The sequence below is a fragment of the Vicia villosa genome, linkage group LG1 (genome assembly GCF_029867415.1).
Source record: "Vicia villosa cultivar HV-30 ecotype Madison, WI linkage group LG1, Vvil1.0, whole genome shotgun sequence".
Taxonomy (NCBI): Eukaryota; Viridiplantae; Streptophyta; class Magnoliopsida; order Fabales; family Fabaceae; genus Vicia; species Vicia villosa.
The window spans coordinates 99,701,557-99,707,683 of NC_081180.1; the positions used below are offsets into that span (position 1 = coordinate 99,701,557).

A 6,127-nucleotide genomic window follows, 5' to 3' on the forward strand; every position below is an offset into this window, starting at 1 on the left:
GTTATCAGGGACTCATTCCTCATCTAAAACAACAGAGTGCTTGGCACTTAATCAGAGTATTTCCATGCATTCCTTGACCTAGGGTTTATTTCCCTATTTGGATTTTTGTCATCGTTGGGTTTGTTATTCGAGTGTCAAAGAGAAATTGATTCGGTTGGTTAGAATTCAAGAAGCTGTACAAAAGTCAACATATAAAAAGTGTTCAAAGTCTTTTGTTTTGACAATTATCTTGGTGCATTCACACCATGATCCTGAGATTCTATGCAACAAAGAAAATGAAGACTTCAAATTCAAGTTAGAAGGAGAATTCTCTTCAAAGGCTCGAAGTGTTCCATTCAAACAATTTCCTTTCAAGAACTCTACAATTTATCAAAATACAATGTCCATCACTTTCCAAACATTCGTTCAAAAATCCATATTCCTGTTACACAATTCATATTACATTCATTCAAATAAGATTACAATACTCCCACAAAGAAAATTACAAAAAAATAAATGAAGCTGATTTGGAAAAGACCATTACATTTTCAAGGGAAATCATGTTCAGTAGCATCCATTACATGATACAATCGCGTCATCACACCAATTATGAAATTACACAAGCTTTGACCAAAGTCAACACCCCTACACTAAACCAAGTCAGGCCCTTGACCTTCTTCTCTTATAACCTTCAAGTTTGCTTCGTCTTCATCATCTCGCCTTCAAATAGAATAAATATTTGAATGAACATCCATGATCCCCACTCATGCCAATTTATAACTAAGATCCTGCTACTGAGTTGCTTCACCAAACCAATGGCAACATATTGCCTGCACTGCTCTCTACAAACCTACAAAACAATGCATATGCATCCATGTCAGACCATGTTTCAGATCATCATTGGAACCAACCCAAAAGGCCATATCATTGCACTCTTGATTCAGTTCAAAAACTCAAAAAAATAATAATAATAATAAATACATCAAACCGGTATAGACCCAATGGAAACGTTGTGCCTGTTGTGCCTGAAATCGAAGATGAAGATGATAGCACTGAGTTCGGTTCAGCAAGCGAAAGAAAAAGGATATGTCAACAGCAAGATCATGGCAGCCGTCATACAACACAGTCCAGAACAGAGCACAAGTAGAGCATAAACACTGATTGAAGAATTTGGGGCATTCTAGTTCAGAGATAGCCATGAACATACCTGCATAATGCTCTCCCGACTCTCGAGAACACATACCGGGTTTACTCATTAATGTGGAGTCAGGATCAAAGAGAGGCTGCTGCAAGACACGAGACAAAACGAAATCAGTTGAGATAAATCCATAACACAAGTCAACTCGGTTCAGAATCGCGGCAGGTGTAATTCATCAAGTTTTCCTTCTGAATTCGATCATCCTAACTCACTTCACATAACAGCCCTGCACCAACACACATTCATATCAACTCAAAACCATTCAAATAAAAACCAACATAAACATTCAGTTCAGCCTATACCATGAACCAATAACCTGCACATTCAAAGTAACCATAAAACCATGACAATAACTCCAATCCAAATTCAGTACAGCCTATTATGTCCACAAAGCAATGCATATCAAAGAAAAAAGAAGACACGACATTAACATGCATTACCATGCCCAACCCCAGTCTGCGTAAAACCCATCATCAGTCCAACAACTCACGTACGCATCACCATTCAAAAGGAAAAGACTCGTGTTCGATTCGACATGCTCTAACGTTAACATCCATTCAGGAGCGTGGCTCAGCAGCTCACAATTCATCATGGGCATCTGAAAATAAGTCACAAAACACAATCATGTCAAAGACTGTGCAGGTATCAATCTCAAGTGCAAAAGCCAAACTCAAACACCATACCATGCCCTGCATATTCAAGAAGAAAAAAAGACAAGGTCTAACTAACAATTACCAAACAGAAGTACATTTCTAACTACCTTCCTAACTTATCTAACTAACTCCAACACAACAGTTCAGTTTCACAGTTAACAAAACAGAAAAGTCTAGCAGTTACCAAACGAAAATAACCATTTCCATAACTGTCCAAACTAACTACCAACTAACCACTTCATAACTAATCATAACAACCAAAACAGAATTGTAACTGTCGCCAACTCACTCTTAACCACCTAACAGAAACCTAACTGATTCAATTACAAATTCATAACAGAAAAAACTAACTCCACAACTAATCCAATGGCTCACATCCTCTCATAAACTCTATATAACAGAATTTCCCTCCACAATTCAAGTCTCCACGTCCATTCACCATAACACACTCTTCACGCCATTTCCACCATTCAATCCTCTTCTTCTTCCTCTCATCTCAGTTCTCTGCAACTTCACCTCCCTCACACTCACCATACGCACATTTCAGAGCTGTTGAAGTTCATCACTAGGACTTCAACAAAGCTCGTGCTAAACCACTCTCTCCCTCACCCTCAACACACGGCAACAGCAACACTCTCAAGACTCTCCATTCAATTTTCAGTGCGCAAGAACAATAATTCGCAGAGTTCACAAAATCTCAAAAATCGAAGATATAGAAGAAGAAGAAGGAGAAGAATCCGAAGATTGCAAGGATAAGGAAATTACCAGAATCTTCTCTCGTATTCGGATTCAGCTGCGTTTATTTCGCCAAGCAATCAGGGATCTCCTATCTGGTTTTCGCTTTTCATCATCAAGACCGTTGCAGGTAAGTATCTTCATCTCTGCTTCTCGTTTTCTTCGACTTCCTTCTCTGATGCCGTAGTAGATCGTAGATTCCATTAAGTTTCGGATTTGCGATGAGACTTCGTGTTATTTGAATGTTAGATATAGGTCTGATTCGTATTTAGGGTTAGATTTAGGGGAGGCAATGAATTGAACATGAGGGAGGTGGTGGAGCCGTCAAGGTTTCGTCGGAGAAGGAGAAAGTCACGGCGTCGTTTCGTTCGTTTGAGAAAGACGAAGGAATCAGAGAGGTCGCCGGCGTGGTGTTCGTCATGGCGTCGGAGAGTCTGCGCCGCTGCAAATTCCATGAGAAGAGAGGGTGAGTCTGAGAGAAGACTCGTAGGGTCATAAGTGAAGACCCTAATTTCCCTTTTCATTTTGTTTTTTTAGTTTTAATTTAATTCTTCTTTTAATTGAAATAAAATTCTGATAAATAAAAATAAGTGATTGGATCATCAAGGAACTGGGCCTAGCTATCTCACCCCCATGGAAGCCCATCACAACCCCCATTTTTGATATCCATGAAGAAACTGAACAAAAACATGCTGCTGAGCCACAACCATTGGGCCCATGCGCCCAGACTGCTTTTCACACCATCATTTCTGATTTCACACCTCCCTGTTTCACTTAATTGATAGATTTTAAGTTTTACTTAGTTTCTTTTTACTATACTTTTCAGATAACAAAAAAACATGTAAAATCATAATTTTCTCTTTAGATTTTTAGGTGATAACAATAGTTAGAATCATAATTTTTGTTTGATTTTTAGGTAATAAAAATGACATAGAAAACAATAAAATTGTTAGTTTTAGGGTTAATAGATTTTTAACATAGTTAAGCTTGAATTAGATTTCCCTTAATACTTAAAAAACTCATAAAAATAGTAGTATTTTTTAGGATAATTTTGTGTTAGTACTTGAATTGCTTCTTTCATTCTTTTATACCATTTCCATGTTATCTTTTGCATAATTGTTGTGTGATTTTGTTACTTGTTTTTGGCCATATTGTTGGCCTATTTTGTTAATACCATTTTAATGCTCCCTTTAGAATTTAGTCACCATGTTAACATTAGACTTAGACTAGAATAACAATTAGGGTAGAATGCTTAGGTTAGTCTCCCCCTTTTCATTTCTTTTTCTTTTACAACATAAAACATCTAACAAATATTCAAAATAAATTCCCTTAAAAAATACAAAGAAAACACCAAAAACATTAATAAAAAAGTGAAAATCATTAAAAAGGGAATGGAAGCTTGAATCTCCCTTGCTTTAGGGAATCATTCGAGTGCTTGGATCTCCCTTGCTTTAGGGAACCATTCGGGCGTAAGTTCCCAAATGCTAAAAGACACAAACCAAAGAGTAACTCGAGTTTCCCTTGCCTTAGGGATTTCCTCGAAACGCTCAAACTCTCTTCTATCTCTCGCCCTCGTGGCATTCTTAAGAACATGTTGAATCCATTCCATAATTAGGCGTATAAGTCTCCAAAGGTCGAGCATCGTGGAGTGCGACTTTAACCTCTGTTCACCTAAAAAACACAAAAACATAGAAAATCTTGAGCCGAACTACGGTCGCTCTGATTCCTGAAAAGGATACGTAGGCATTGGGTCGCGGAGCCTAAGCGAGCACACTTGTAAATAATTCCTTCTTTTCCCCGTATTTCTTTTGCATTCATTCGCATTTAGGTTTTAGACATTAGACACCCTTTAGATAGAAACAAACATAGGTGGATATCATCGAGTACGATGGGCGTGAGGGGTGCTAGCACCTTCCCCTTGCGTAACCGACTCCCGTGCCCTGTTCTCTGGTCGAAAGACCTTGTTCTTGTCTCGAGTTAGGTTTTTGATATTCCTTTCCCACGATGGGATAAATATATTAGTGGCGACTCTGATCCATTTTTTCGCGGTAGCGACACTTGAGAAGGAATTTATCCGTCCTAGTGTTTCACCGTGGGGTGCACCGGTATTACTAGTAAAGAAGAAAGAAGGCTCAATGAGGCTGTGTGTGGATTATAGACAGCTGAATAAAGTTACTATCAAAAATCGGTATCCGTTGCTGAGGATTAATGATCTAATGGATCAATTGGTTGGGGCGTGCGTGTTCACTAAGATTGACTTGAGGTCGGGATATCATCAGATTCGGGTGAAGACAGACGATATTCAGAAGACTGCATTTAGAATGAGGTATGGTCGTTATGAATATATTGTGATGCCATTTGGAGTTACTAATGCACCTGGTGTTTTTATGGAATATATGAATAGGATCTTTCATCCCTATCTCAATCAGTTCGTAGTGGTATTTATTGATGATATTCTAATATATTCTAAGAGTGAGGAAGAGCATGCAAATCATCTTAGAGTGGTATTAAAATTGCTTAAAGAGAAGAAATTGTATGCTAAACTGTCGAAGTGTGATTTCTGGTTAAGCGAAGTAAGTTTCCTTGGACATGTGATTTCCAAGAATGGTATCGCCGTAGATCCAACAAAGGTAGAAGCTGTGTCTCAGTGGGAAGCTCCGAAGTCAGTTTTCGAAATCCGTAGTTTTCTTGGTTGTGGACCTCCGTTTTTCGGGCCATACCTCTGAGCGGGAGAGATACGTGAACTGAATCTTTTTTATCGCTTATGCTTTCGCATTTTTGAAAATTCACAGAGTCGCCACCGACCTTTTATTTTATCCAATTAAGGAAAGGTTTATAAAAGAAACAGAAAAAAGACCTTTAAGAAATTCTGGGTAAGGGGGTAGGTTATACAAAGGGAAGGTGTTAGCACCCTTTGTATCCATGGTTATCCATGGGCTCTTAAGTTTGCTTAGCTCACTTGTTTTTCGATCACTTTTCAATTGCTTTAGAATGCTCATATGTGGTTTCAAATACCTTTGTAAATTGAATTTTGTAATGATCCTTGTGCGGATGTATACAAAATGCTTGTTTATCTTTCGAAAGATGTTTTGAAAAGAACGTTAACTTTGTAATGATCCGTGTTTGGATGTATACAAAATATTGTCTTTTTGGAAAGTTTTGTTTTGAAAAACAACAGTGTATGAGAATTTTGTTTGTTTTGATTTGAGCAAGCAAACTAGGAGGTCTACCCTGAGTTGTAAGGTCTTTATCCTTATTTCCTTTAAAAATCTATCCTTTCACCGGATATAAACAAAAGGTTCGATTTTGTACTCGAAACAGTAGAATTTTGACTTTGATTTTGAAAAGAATGAGAAGGGATTACCTTAAGAGGTGCAAGTGTGATTGTGATTGGATTCAGATATTTTATCTTTGAAGTTAGTGATCTGACGGTTCAATTTTATCTTTGACATACACGCAGTTTATATTTGCTGGAAATTAAAATGCGGAAATGTAAAATGCGGAAAGTAAATCTACGCTATTACATCGATTGTGCAGGAAATGTAAACTAAGCCTATTTACA

General features: G+C 37.8%; 1 long non-coding RNA gene across 2 annotated transcripts; it reads right to left on the reverse strand.

Annotated features, from left to right (window-relative positions):
* Nucleotides 1-390: 390 nt before the first annotated feature.
* Nucleotides 391-3,082, reverse strand: LOC131613398 (uncharacterized). Of its 2 annotated transcripts, none has more exons than XR_009287605.1 (4): nt 2,596-3,082; nt 1,618-1,775; nt 978-1,403; nt 391-829 (listed from the first exon to the last, which is right to left on the reverse strand). It is a non-coding gene; the product is annotated as an uncharacterized LOC131613398 (long non-coding RNA). The 2 variants fall into 2 exon arrangements; XR_009287604.1 differs by having other exon boundaries at nt 961-1,403.
* Nucleotides 3,083-6,127: the final 3,045 nt, after the last annotated feature.